Raw genomic sequence first — 14,991 nt, forward strand, 5'->3', positions numbered from 1 at the left:
CATAGTGAAAGATTCATTCTGGGTGATTTTAATTGTAATTTTATTTATGCTGTAGATCATACATTGTATGCAGAGAAGCACATGATGATATAGGACAAGTAAAAAATGGAGGTGAGATGGTACATGGTTAAAATGACTATGACAGTGACAATATAAAGATACATATGTTCATATATATGTAATGCCAAAAAACAGAAAAGCATGTATGTGGATTTTTTGTGAAAAATTCAGAGTTGCATAATGTTTCGAAATAAGTTCACATTATTAAATAAAAGAAACATGTAAGCAAATAACATGGAAATTCAAAAGTATGCATTAAAATAGATTAAAATGGGAAAACTCACTTCTGTATAACAGAGTTTAGGTTTACATACAAATTAACAGAAAGAGTAACAATTTAAACAGACTTAATATTGAAACTTCCTGGCAGATTAAAACTGTGTGCTGGACCGAGGCTCGAACTCGCACGAGAGCTTTTGTGAAGTTTGGAAGGTAGGAGATGAGGTACTGGCGGAAGTAAAGCTGTGAGGACAGGTTGTGAGTTGTGTTTGGATAGCTCAGTTGGTAGAGGTCTTGCCCACGAAAGGCAAAGGTCCCACGTTTGAGTCTTGGTCTGGCACACAGTTTTAATCTGCCAGGAAGTTTCATATCAGCGCACACTCCACTGCAGAGTGAAATCTCATTCTGGAGACTTACATTATATAAAAGAAGATGAGCTTTGTAAAGAAATTAGAATTTTGTGTTGAGAAATGCAGTAACTGAGTAAAACCAGCGATTTACTAAAATTTGTTTTAGTTTTGTTCTCATTTCCTTCAAATTATTAATTGTCTTGATCTCTGATGGGAGATGGTTGTAAATTTTTATGAGCACAGATTTAACACCATCAGCATACAATTTGGTGCTGTGTGTTGTAATTCTTAACTGAGATTTATTTCTAGTGTCTTGTGTGTGGCAATCTATATTTGTGTGTAGGGTTCCTAAATGTTGAGCTACAAAACAAACCAATTCCATTATATAAAGGCATGGCATTGGCAGGATTTTTAATGCTTTAAATGGTACAAGCTTCTAAGTGTCAGTGTTGGCTGAAACTTTTATTGATCTGAATAGGTAGCACATTTTGTATGTATGTCTTCATCACAAGGGGTAACATTCTGCCTTATGTGAAAGTTCATGTTTACAGTTTTCTGAGTGTTTGTTAGCAGTCTGTTTGCCTCAAATCAAGATTTTATGTGGCAGGTAGTTTCATTGACTGTTTCTGGAAGTGCACCTTCTCTGTTGGAAAATAAAATATTTGTATCATCAGCTTAAAAAAAGAAATAGCATTAGGAATTTTTTCTGGGAGGTCATTTGTGAACAATGTGAAAAGGGTTCGGCTAAGAATAGATCCCTGTGAGATACCACAAGTTATATTTAGGGTATCTGATCTGCAATAGGCAGAATCTTTGGGGTTTCTGATTTCTACATATTGTCTCCTTTCACTTAGACAACTATTGAACCAGCTGTGGATGGTACACCTGTTTTCAAATTTCTCAAGTTTTGTGAGGAGCAGCTTCTGGTTGACCATATCATAGGTTTTGGACTGGTCAAGGAATATACCAACAACAGGCTGTTTTATGATCAATTAGACTTGAACACTTCTCTAAAAACTCCTACAGTGAATTTATTGTTCACCTATTTTTGTGAAAAACTTAATGAGAAGATGTTATAATGCTGTTGGAGTTTAAAAAGCATCCTAATCTTACGAAAACTCAGTTCTTCAGTCCAGTGATGTTTTTTTCCACTTTATTTATTGTATGTCTGAGAATGTAATGTGCTGTGTGATGAGGTATCTTAATATCAGTTCTGTAATACCAGAGTACATCAGTCATAATGGCTGCTAAGTGTTTGTGTGGTCATTGCTCAGCAGCTCATGACCAGACATTGTCAGTGGATGAGAAATGTGGAGATAGTGCTGAGTAGGACAGCAGTCCAATACACTTAGTATCTAAATAGATCAGGACAGCAGAAACAACACACAGCATTATCTTGTTGAAAGATGTCACGGAGATGTGTACAGCCACCAGCCTTAACATATCAAAAGTGTAATAGCTCACCTCCGAATTACCAATGATGTGAACCAGAGATGATCAAAGTGTGTATCCAATGGCATCCTGTGCCACCATTCCAGGTGCAGGGCAATGATGATTGCATTCTGGTAATGTTTCTTCTCTTTGGAGCCTCCACTTACTGACTATATCCATCTGGATACTGTGTGTGGAACTGAGGCTCATGTGAGGAGATGATGTGGTTCCTCTTATGTCCAGTGATGTCATAGGGCAAAGCACTGTTGGAACACCTCCATGTGTTGTCACATCTAGGGAAGCTGCAACAGGAGTCACCAAGTTGACAACAAGTGGTGCTCCAGATTCATTGTAATGTCTGTATAGATACTTGTCTTGGTGCAGATACGCTCATTTTCTAATTCAGGGTCTGTGATGTGGCGTCATAATTATGCAGGGCTGAGAAAATGGTGTCTTTGCTTTTGGACACTAGTCACATGTGCCATAGTGACCCTGAATGGCATTGAGTATGGCCCTCCTGAACACATCAATCCATTTTCAAATGACAGTCATGGGATCTCGACCAATGTGAGCAACAATTTTGTTTGATGACACACTGCAGACTTGACAGGTTACAAGTCTGACAGTTTTGAATCTCTGCATAAGATGTGCTGATAGTTATTTTTCCTTCTTAAATAAATCATACATAACCTTCTAACAAACAGACAACATTCAAATGCAATTACAAATGAGAAACATTTTGTGTAATCTTTCCTTATACATACAGAGTGTAGTTGACATTACTGCTAGTTATATTTTGTGGCTGTGCTCGCTGAAATGATAATCATTTGCATATCTAGTCATGTAATACAATTCATGCTTGTTTGATGTTTGTTGTGTGGTGCCATCATAGTATTGCATTTTTAGTGGTTAGCAGTGTATAAATGAATGAGGAATATTCAGTAGAAACTGGCACTCATTTTTTAAAGTTTTATTTCAAAAGTTAAGAAATTCAAAGTACAAGAATAAAGTTCATTTATGAGAACCATCTCTCAAGGAGTGCGAGAAGGGCATCCTTTATTATCCACATTATTTAATATGAACCTAGATGAGGTCATAAAGACATGGCAGAAAAAGTATTGCTCAATTATCAGGTTAATAGTAAAGTTATAAATAAACTTCTTTGTAGATGATCAGGTAATATTAGTGAACTCAGAAGATAAATTACACAGAGCAATTTGGTCCTGCCACTAGATAGCAGATAATTGTAATATGACAGTATCTAAATATAAAACTGAGATAACAGTGTTCTATGGTAAGTAGCATTAAGAGCAAAAACAATTTATAGTTAACTGCTAGAACAAATAAATACTTTTTAGTACCTGGGTTATGAGATCTTGTAATTACACCCAGTGACCAAGAATACAAACTGCAAAAACTTCAACAGCCGGTAGCTGTTATGAATCACACCCTCTCACAAAATTTAGGAAAGAGATGTATCAAAATTTTATAGTGTGATGGCATCACCAGCTATATAACTTATGGATCAGAGACTCTCAACCAGTCAACAGAAGAAGATTTAATCAGCAGAGATGAAACTCGTAAGACCACTAGCTGGTTACAAAAGAATAGTGCGATTAGAAAGGAACTGGACATCAAAAGCATATTTCACAAAACAGAAACTAGAGAAAGAAATTGCATGAACATATTTGAAGGATGTCAGATGATGAATACCTAAATCAGCAACAAATACATCTCTCAAAGGAAAGTAAATGTTAGCTGTCCTAAGAAAAGATGGAAAGATCAGCTGTCGTCAAGGTGGATTCTACTTAAAACTGGAACAGGTAGTGATGTTTGAACCAAAACTAGATACATTATGGTGACAAAGATGATTTCAAGCACGTGAATGCAGTCTCATACAGTGGACAGGTGTATAGGTAAGGTGCTAGCTAGATACACCCTGCACATATGCAATAGTGCATGTAAACATACACATCACAGTCAAGGTGGATTCATTTTGCTTTGTGACTGAGTTCATAAGTGTTTAAAAAGGGCAAAAGTGATTGTGAATAGTAAGATCAAAGAGTATCTGCATAAGAATCTGAAGAATGAAACCCGTTGCAATGTAATTGCATTTTGCTAGCCAGATTTTGCAGAAGCGAATTGTTAGTTTGTTGCAGAAAAGATTCAAAAAGGAAATTAAAAATTTTAACAGAAATCATAGTGGCAGATCCCTCTATGGTATTTACATACGAATTTTTTGATTCTGTGATGACTGTGGATCAAGAGGTACCATGTGGCAGTATTTCTAACATGGATGACTCTGTGAAGTGGACAAGGCTTTTGGTGAGTGTGAAGGTAAATAAAGTGGTACCGACTAAGAAGACAGTGAGGAAGTTAACAAGGGTACAACTGATGCCAGTAATGAACATTCTGAATGACAGTGTAGAAAAGCTAGTGGACATTTTTGTACTTATGTAATTAGTGCACACTAACAAGTGGATATTTTATAACAACTCCACTTCCACCAAAATACTTTACAGTCTCACACATACACCTTTCCTGCACCAATGTTCTCTGTACAGTGTGTAGAGTGCTGTAGCAGATATGTTTCCTTCACTTGGTCTTTCTAAAAAATTGTACAGCACATAGATGGCCAAAACTGCACGTTTTATCTTTTCAGTCTTCATGTGTATCAGTGTGTGCAAAATTCTGCATTATAAATTTATTATACAAAAAACATTTTCCACAACATTTTGAGCACCTGAAAATCTACTGTTATGAACTGTCTCATGGGGAAAACGTGTAATTACATATGATATACTGTATGGTGGTATGCATAAATTCTATATATACGATAATTAAATGATGTATGTCATTATTATTTTGTACAACTGACAGTTTAGATTTTTACTTGGATTAAATTCATATATGTACATCCAAAACTGCTAAATAAATAAATAAATGAAAAAGGTTTTAAAAAATTTTCTTTTAATGAAAAAGATTCATCAACAAAAATGTAAAATTTAAGTTATTGGCAGCTTTGCCATCACTTGGCAAATTTAACTGTCACTTTTTAATGCATGAAAGAATTCTGTATGCCCAATAATTCTTCCATGAGACATTCTTCCATTTTTTCCTGCTTCAACAAATGTGAACTGTAGAAGTTGTGCAGTTATAATACTTGGCTCCATAATGAAGTGATGGCACAGTATGTATATTTTTTCCATTTAATGTTCCTCCACAATTTATAAATCTCTGCTTGTCTTCAAATCCATTGGTAAATTTCCATCCATTCCTCTTTAGTTGTAGCGAACTACAGCAAACAAAACAAAATTGGTTTAATATCTCAGCTTTTGGGAGGAAAACAACACACAGAACTGATGCATATGTGTAGTGTGACCTTGCCAGAACTAAAGAAGAAGAAGAAGAAGAAGAAGAAATGTAAATTTGATGGGAAAGTACCTATGTAGGACATAGTGAAAAAGTAACTACAGTCCTGCAACAGACCAAAACTAATTATGTGATGAAACATGAAGTTCTATCATTAACACCACAAAAGAATTATAATGGCTAGAGCCCATATAAGGAAAATAAGGTGAATATCAGATATAACAGGTGGTCATCCCACACCTAAACACCTTTTTGTCCTTATTTTCCTTCTAAAGCAGAGTCTTACACTTCTGTTCTGGATTAAAGCACTACTTTCCTAAACATGTTTTCACATTGTAAACAAAATCAAATCCAAATCTGAGAGCAGGATCATCAGTGAAGTACAACACTTGGCAGTGAAAACCTGTTTATTACAGACACTAAAATACAGCCAGAACAGAACTGCCTCCTGGATGGAGATAGCTGCTATTTACACAATAGATTTAGGTCTTGTCATTGGTCTTCTGTATGGCAGTGCTGGAGGGTCCTCGCATTCAGGTCACGGTGTCACATCTTCATCACTATGATGAGCATCAAAGGTAGTCCTTCTCATCAAAGCTTCATGATCATCAAGCTGGCCTTTAGTTTCCTTGAATGAGAAGCCATCCATCATCACTCTGCACCTGTAGGGCTTCATACAGGGGACATGAACAATATACATCTACACTTTTGTCTTCTTGATGAATGGTCATAATCCATAACTTATTTATTTATTTAGTCCTTCTAATCTTACATATATATATAGAGTATATATAAGGATATTGGACATGGTTAAGTCTTTACAACATAAAATACAGGTTGTATTGCATTCCTAGGAACTAGATGTATTAGTAATTTAGCAAAGAATCATATATACAATAAACATTAGAGACAATGTACAAAGTGGAATATTCACAATGCATATTTATTTTGGTGTTCACATATTACTTCTAACAAGCAATGAAGGATATGTTGTGGCTCAAAGTAGCATTTTAGTAACATTTCTGACAGTCCCACTTTCTGTCCAAGCATAAAAATCCATACAACGTCCGCTAGATTGTATCTAGCTGGCTGTTACTTGGTGCTGTAGCATATTTGGTGCTTCTCTTGAATGCCCAGCGACCATATGCAAGCCATAAATCTTGCCTATTTGGTCCTGTCGATTAGGTGTTTCATATAGTGATGTCACCTGGTTGAAAGGGAGCAGTGTGTTAATTGTTGTTTTGGTCATACAACTTTGGAACAGAAAGAACAGTGTGAAACCTGTCAGCGTGTTGTGTGAATATCATGATGTGCAGTATTGTGCCCCAATCTCTCTATTCAACATCACTGTACATCAATAGCATGTTTCTCATTGCTTATTAAAGCATTCTGTGCGGTAAGCAGTTGTCACAACGTGATTTTGCCTCTGATACTAGTCTGGACAAGGAAACTTTTCCATAGGCAGAGATCATCATGCTTCAAAATGATGTCTTCTGCAAGTAAATTTGAATACTATTTACGAAATAAGTGAATAAACGTGGAATAAACCAAGTGCCTGTAACAAAACAGCAAGAAAAGGCATGACTTGTGTAAAGTGTAAGATGAAATTCCATTACTTGTGTGTAAATGCAACTAATAGAATGAAAAACTGGAAATGCAATGATTGTTTTCATATGGATTGTGACAATATAGATGAAATCAAAAAACAATTATATGTGTACTAACAAATGAACTCCAGAAGTGAGAATCAGCCAAGAAAGAAATGCTTAAAAACTACAGATTTGAGGCATTCAACATAAAGCATGATTCACAACACAGTGTGTATACTACAACACAGAATGCAGTTTTAAAAGGAAACCTGGGTGCAGCAATGAAATTGCAAACGATTGCTCCTGAGATGCAGTTAGCGAGTAGGAGACCCAAGATATTCATTGCCTCTGATAGCCATGGCAGAGATTGTGCAAGAAACATTTTAAATTTATATTCAAATAAATATGACACTGAAGGGAAGGTGATACCAGGTACCCCCACTAGTAATATTACAAAAATGCAATGTCTTGCATAAGCTGACAAATGAAGATTTTGCAGTTATTAGGTCAGGAGCTAATGACATAGGAAAGAATGAAGCCAACTTGGCAATTCGTTCACCACAAAAAGCCCTGTCAGCATTAAAAAATACAAATGTGATTGTAGCTGGAGTGCCACATAGGCATGACCTGCCTGAATGGTCTTGCAATAACCACGAAATTCAATCCAAAAAAAAAAGGTGGAAGGCTTCTGCAACACTTGTTTAATTAACTCTCCTAGTAACAAGTAGCTATATACAGCACATGGTAGCAACTGGTAGGGAATAATGGCCACAAGGATTCATGAATCAGTGGAAACAAACAGGAAGTGTACAAAACAGCAATAAAATTTAAATGGAAGAATATTACAGTCTCAGATAAATAATCAATGAGAATGGTTACTGACACAACTCCTGCACAAATAACAACAGAATCCTTAATAGTGAATACAGTATCTGTGGAGAGCACAATTACTCAAGAAATAAACATACCCAAGAGATCAGTGCAAAAGTTAGAAGAAGCAGCAAGTGATGTGACACTGTACACTGTGACACTGTATAAGAAGACAGACCTGCTTGCAGAAAGAAAAACAGCAGCTCAAGCTCAAGGAGTGAGAATATTAAAAGGAGGAATGTGGCAGTACCAAAGGGCTGGGATTTTTGTTGGGATCAGCAGTGGTTTCACAGAAGGAAGCAGTTAACAAAGTTATGGATGAATAGGTATGTGATTATCATAACACAGATGATCACTGTGCACTAAGATTGAAAACATTAACTCAACCTACAACTTCAAATATAGAGTCAAATTGTTCTCAGAGGAATACAGACAGAGAAAAAACTACTTACTTTTCTACAAGTTAACATATGTTATATTAGAAATAAGATATTAGAATTAGAATATTTATGTAACACTGAGCATGTAGCTATTGTATGTGTATCTGAGCACTAGTTAACCCAAGAACAAGTAAATCAAACAATGAAAAATCCAGGATGGAATGTAACATTATTATGAAGAGGAAAGTTGCTATTCACCATGTAGTGGAGATGCTTGGTCACAGATAGGCACAACAAAAAGACTGTCACAAATAAAGAAAGCTGTGTGTGTGTGTGTGTGTGTGTGTGTGTGAAAGCTTTATTTGTGACAGTCTTTTTGTTGTGGATATCTGTGACTGAGCATCTCCACTATATGGTGAGTAGAAACTCCCCTTTTCATATATTGTTACAAGAACAAGTAAATATATCGGTTCCCCAAGGGTATGTTGTGGGAGAAACGATATATAGAAAACACAGAAAGAATGACGGGGCTGGAATTTTTGTCAAAGAAGGAATAAAATTTTCCTGAATTGATATATTTGCTTAATCCTCAGAACTACATAGGGAAGTTTAGTTGTGTAAACTAGTGAATGAAAATATAGTGGCAGTTAGTTTATATAGATTGCCACATGGTGATGTAAATTTGTTTATTGAAAAGTGTGAATTTATAGTTAAAAAGATATTGAAGAGTAAGACAAGAATTGCTATCTTTGGTGATTTCAACACAGAACTGGCAAACACACAGAGGTAAGTCACTAGGACATTCTTGAATATGCTAAGATCATTATACCTCTGTTGTACAAATAATGACACACACATAAGAATGCCTCCATGGACAGTATTGTTGTGAATTTCCATAGGGAAGACTTTACAGTCAGACTTGCAAGAAGTGGACGTGCAGATCATGAGTGACTACTACTTATATTCTGTAAGAGGCAACCAGTTAAAATTGAAGCACCAAAAGCAGTATGGGATTCTGGATATGGGTCGTAATATAAGTAATGAACAGTTCCCAAGTTTTCTATATACACATATATTTTGCGATATAGACTAATACAAATGAACACTGCATGAAGTACAAAGGCAGACTGAATTAAACATGGCAGCTCATCAGAGCAGTTAATGTTACAAAGATTGTAATTTGTGTGGTCGATGTGTCCTATCACGCCACAGCAGTCAGTAATGGTACGAGGGCAAAAGGAAGAGTACATAAGTATGTTTATTGATAGATTAGGAAGTATGGATTGGGACTTTATATATAATTGTCAATCTGGAAAAAGGGAAGCAGGAATTACCTTTGACAACTTCTTTGAAAATTATACAGGTTTATGGTATTTTTGCTCACCAGTAAAAAAAAAAAACTAGATACCCAAGTGAAATGAAAACAAAAAGGCTGAGCTGGTTTACAGGAGAGCTAACAGAAATCAGAAGAAACCTACATATGTGTGTACCAGATGCATAAGCAAGCCTCTACCCAAGGGACAGAACAGGGTATGAACATTCATAGGCAATATCTGAAATGCAAAAACTTCTACAAAGCGAAACTACTTCTGGCAAAAAAAGTGAGCAGTGAAAATTATATAGGAAGGGCTCCCAATAAATGCAAGGCACCATGGCAAATAATAAAACAAGGGAATACACCAAAATGCACAGAAACAGCTCTGCTTGAACCTGAGGAATTAAATCAGTACTTTTCCAACTCATTTAAAGAAATAATTAACAGTATTAAAGCAACAAATTAATATGCAATGGACCTTGTTGGAACACCACTGTCTGTTAACCTGGTATTTCAATTGAAGGCTGTCACACATGCTGATATTACAAAGCTGTATCCAAAATTTCAGGTTCTAAAAGTATGGACTGTTATTGGTTAACTAATAACATCATTAAAAGGGCAATACACACATTCGCCAAACCATTAGCTTTTATTTTCCATAAATATGTGGAATTTGGAGTCTTTCCGGATACACTTAAGGTATCAAAAGTTGTCCCAGTTTTTAAAAAGGGGGAAAAACACCTTCCCCAAAGCTACAGACCAGTCTCCATTGTTCCAATATTCTCAAAGATATCTGAGGCACTGATACACACACAAACAAGCAGCTTCTTTGAAAAACACAATATCTTATGTAACAATCAATTTGGTTTTTGCAAGTGGGGAAACATAACAGGTGCCATCTTGGAAATCATTGACCAAACCTTAATAGCTTTTGTAAACAATAACATGATATTAATGGTATTATGTGACCGAAGCAAAGATTTCAGTTGCATTCCTGTTGACATACTACTGAGGAAACTAGAGTTTTGTGGGATGAGAGGGAGAACTTTTGCTGTGATAAGTTCTTATTTAAGTAACAAAAAACAATTTGTCTCGGTCAGAAAAGTAAATTCTTCCGTAATGGAAATCAGCACAGGTGTACCACAAGGGTCTATCCAGGAGCCTTCTTTGTCATTGTAAATATCAATGATTTACTTAATAACATAGGCCACCCTGTTGTATGTTATGCTGATGATAAAACACTACTTACCACACATCAAAACATTTCAGATCTGAATAGCGTAACAAAAGAAATACGTGACAAGGCCCTGGACTGATTTGCAGCCAATAAGCTCCTGTGCAATCCTGATAAAACCCAACAACTTTTAATGACAATATTAAATGAAGTAGGCAATAAGTCAGACAACTCTTAGGTATTTACATTGACTCAAAACGCTACTGGGAGGAACATGTCAATTACGTATGCGGAAAAATATCCCGGGTGGCATACCTTATTGTGAAACTAAGGGAGGTAGTGAGCTTGGAGTACCTTAGGGTGATATACATTGGGCTATTCCAGTCACATATTTCATATGATCTGATTGTATGGGGGGCATTTCCCTCACATAAAGTACATTTTGAAATTACAAAAAAAAGTCTTATGCATTATATGTAAAAGAGGTCATAGGGAGCACTGTTGTCCTCTTTTTTTCCAGACTCAGGATACTCACAGTTATAAATTTATACATTTATGTGTCTATACTCTATATTAAAAATAATATTTCAGAATTTGATGCCAGAGGGGAAATACATGAGCACAACACCAGAGCTAAGGGTAATTTATACGTACTGTGCCACAGATTAGCAAGAACAGAAAATTCCCACAAAGTAAACCCACTCAAAATGTTCAATACCTAACCAATTCATGTTCAGTCTATGGATATATATTCAGTCTATGGATACATATTTTGTCTATGGATACATATTTTTTAAATTAAGTAGTACAGCTGGCTGTCAGATAATCCATTTTATGACATTAAAGAATGCTTTGAGATGCCTGAGGAGGATAAGTTTTCTGTAGTTAAACACATCATTGTGTGCTGTGGCTAGGTCATGTGTAATTACATAGAGTAGATAATACACCATGTACAGGGTATACTATACTATATTGTACTATACTGTATTATACTATATTGTAGTATAGCTTAGTGCATTAACTTCTAGAAATTATCCTGGTGTAATCTGGTACACTGCCATGCTTAAAATGTATACTACACTCATGCTCGTAAATTAAGGATAATTGCAGAATGTGGTGCCACACGACGTGGCACTACACGAAACTGGCACTAACAGCATAGGCACATAGAGAACACACATGATACAGATCTGTAAGTCCACGGTATTGGTTATGAGTTGAGAAAACCATCCTGAAACACACGTGCTCCAAAATGCCACTGTTTCCTGTGCTTGTACCCCAACATCAATATGGGATATGATCACCATCCATATGTACGCAGGCCGCACAATGGGTTGGCATACACTGGATCAGGTGGTCGAGCAGCTGCTGGCGTATAGCCTCTCATTCTTGCACCAGTGCATGTCCGAGCTCCTGAAGTGGCATAGGGGTTTGAAGACATGCAGCAACACATCGACTAAGAGCATCCCAGATGTGCTCAATGGGGTTTAAGTCTGGAGAACAGGCAGGCCACTCCATTCGCCTAATATCTTCTGTTTCAAGGTACTCCTCAAGGATGGCAGCTCGGTGGGGCCGTGCGTTATCATCCATCAGGAGGAAGGTGGGACCCACTGCACCCCTGAAAAGGTGGACATACTCATGCAAAATGACGTCCTGATGCACCTGACCTGTTACAGTTCCTCTGTCAAAGACATGCAGGGGTGTATATGCACCAATCATAATCCCACCCCACACCATCAAACCATAACCTCCATACAGGTCCCTTTCAAAGACATTAAGGGGTTGTTATCTGATTCCTGGTTCACACCAGATGAAAACTCGGCAAGAATCACTGTTCAGACTATACCTGGACTTGTCCGTGAACATAACCTGGGACCACTGTTCCAAAGACCATGTACTGTGTTCTTGACACCAGGCTTTACGGGCTCTCCTGTGACCAGGGGTCAGTGGAATGCACCTTGCAGGTCTCTGGGCGAATAAACCATGTCTGTTCAGTCGTCTGTAGACTGTGTGTCTAGAAACAACTGTTCCAGTGGCTGCAGTAAGGTCCCTAGCAAGGCTACCTGCTGTACCCCATGGCCATCTGCAGGCACTGATGGTGAGATATCGGTCTTCTTGTGGTGTTGTACATTGTGGACATCCTGTACTGTAGCACCTGGACACATTTCCTGTCTGCTGGAATCGTTGCCATAATCTTGAGATCACACTTTGTGGCACATGGAGGGCCCGTACTACGACCTGCTGTGTTGGACCAGTCTCCAGTTGCCCTAGTATTCTACCCCTCATAACGTCATCAATATGTATTCTTTGAGCCATTTTCAACACACATTCACCATTAGCACATCTGAAAACGTCTGCACTCTTACTCACTGCACCATACTTTGACATGCATCAACACACCTCTGCATATGTGGACTGCTGCCAGTGCTACTGTGCGACAACTGCATGTCAAATGCACCGCACGGTCATACCCTGAGGTGATTTAAACCCGCAAACTGCCCACCAGAGAGTTGTTTCACCAGGTATTAGCATTATCCTTAATTTATGAGCATGAGTGTATATTGTATTGACATTAGTTTATTTAGTATGTACTACAACATCCTGTATGACGAAGCCAATATTGTTGCAAAATGATCTATGGTGAATAAAATTCTTTATTCTTGACAGCTTTCTAATTTAAGAAGCTTTGACAGTTGGCACATCTTTGGTAACAATGTTGCTGGTGTGGTATTCGTTTCAGATTCTTGTTTTTTGGGTTTGATTACCTCCTCAAGAGGTCAATTCCAGTCTTTTGGTATGGTACAGATCCAGGCAGAATTGGTATGAGATGCCTTGGAGATAATTGTGTCATGTACTTCCATTACTGGCATTCCTTACAGTCACTCACATAGTATCTAACGGATCAATGGTGACCTGGCAGGTGGTGCCTGTGCCTGTGCCTGTGCCTGTTTCCATGGGTAACGTTCAATTTAGTAATATCTCCTTATTTACCTCGAGGAAGTCTGGAATTAGTTATCAACATGTATGAATAGGAATATCCTATCTTCTAGGTGAGCTCTTTTTGAGAAAACGATTGTGTCTAGCCACTAGCCCTCAAACAATTATGAATGGAGTATAAGTATATATCTCTGTGTGATAGCTGTGAATTTATTAAATGACTTTTGATGATTTATTCTGCCACTGTCTGATATACATGTATGAGTATATAGTCAGTAACTTGGTTGACTAATATCATCTGTCATCTTGAAGGAAAATGGACTGTTCAGATGAGAGTAATTAATGAAATTCTCACCAACAAACTGCTAATTGTGTGAGGAAACACAGGAAAACTGGTCATTGTTCAAATCTGCTTTCATCAGAATAAGAGTGCAGACAGGTAAATCTTAAATCAATGGTGCTGTGTCTGTTACTGTTCAGCTTAGTTACAAATCTACACACTTTTCAGCATGAGACAACAAAGTTAAAAAGCTACCAACAAACAGCCATCAGTAGCGAAGTTAATAATCGTATGTACTCTCTGAAAAGTGCTACACAAATATTCAGCTGCATTGTGATAAGATTTAAAAAGCAGGCCAGGTATTGGCAATTTGTTTTAAATGTTCAGAAATATAAAATCGTGGCCTTCACTAATAAATGGATACCATCCCATGACCACAATATCGATGAATCACAAGTGAAATCAATTAAGTCATATAAATGTCTGGGTGTAATGGTTGACAGGGGTATGAAATGGAACAGTCGTAGGCAATGCAGATGGCAGGCATTGCTTTATCAGTAGAATACTAAGTAAATGCAGTCAGTCCACAAAGGACATTGCTTGAGAAAACACTTGTGTGACTGTAAATGTTCCCAGGTTGAATGGAACAGTCCAATATTAACTTGCTGACTGTTGGTAGATTATCGGTGGTGTAACTCAGTTATTTTATAGTGCCTCCATTGAAGATGGTGCCTCTGGTTAATGTCCTTGCAATGCCAGGCAATTTGTGATATGCTAACTATGAAATGGGTTACAGGAAATTAAGAATTTAACTTCAAAATATTAATTACAGACTTTTAGCATTGCATAACGCAGTCTTGACATCACAAAATGTGTTACAACACTGATCCATATCTGCAACTGATCTAATGTGGTTACGGCCATTGGCACTTATCTAAAGTTACAATAATGAAGGCCAAACATATATATTGTTATTTCAGTACATTTTATAAATTATAATGAAAGTTTTACAAT

The sequence above is a fragment of the Schistocerca nitens genome, chromosome 1 (assembly GCF_023898315.1).
Source record: "Schistocerca nitens isolate TAMUIC-IGC-003100 chromosome 1, iqSchNite1.1, whole genome shotgun sequence".
Lineage (NCBI taxonomy): Eukaryota > Metazoa > Arthropoda > Insecta > Orthoptera > Acrididae > Schistocerca > Schistocerca nitens.